Source organism: Trichechus manatus, unplaced genomic scaffold (assembly GCF_000243295.1).
Source record: "Trichechus manatus latirostris isolate Lorelei unplaced genomic scaffold, TriManLat1.0 scaffold00364, whole genome shotgun sequence".
In the NCBI taxonomy this organism is placed as follows: Eukaryota; Metazoa; Chordata; class Mammalia; order Sirenia; family Trichechidae; genus Trichechus; species Trichechus manatus.
This window is the reverse complement of record NW_004444300.1, coordinates 249,197-249,797: the sequence shown is the minus strand read 5'-3', so window position 1 is coordinate 249,797 and position 601 is coordinate 249,197.

Genomic DNA, 601 nt, shown 5'->3' with positions numbered 1-601 from the left:
TTCTTTTTTCCTCTTACTCTCCTTTGCTGAATTCCTTTTCTTTGTGGACTTTTTTTCATTTATTTTGTTTTTGTAGATTTTGTTTTTACTGAGAGTTTATGTTTTTCTTCTTTATTTTGATGAGTAGGTTTGTTAACTTTCTTTGTGGTTACCTTGAAATTTACCCTTGTCTTCCTAAGTTTGAACCAGTCTATTATTACTCAGAATCGACATACCTTCCTCTCCATTAAAAAGTTCTATACCTGTATTATTCATTCCCTGTTTTATTGTTCTGAAGTTGTTGTCATTTGCAGATTAACCTCTCTTGTTCCCTGTTGTAAATCTTTTGGTTTTGGATAGTCCTTGAGAGTTCATTTCCTAGGCTGATATCTGGTTGGTGCAATCTTGTGTCCTAGATTCAGGCTGTCATCTGATGTCATTTGTTCTCAAACAGGAGGACTCTCTTTAATAATTCTTTGTTTTTTTTGGAAGTTAAGTATACTTTTATTTATTTATTTATTTAGTTTTATTGTACTTCAGGTGAAGATTTACAGAACAAATAGCTTCTCATGAAACAGTAGTACACATATTGTTTTATGACATTGGTTAACAACCCCACAAC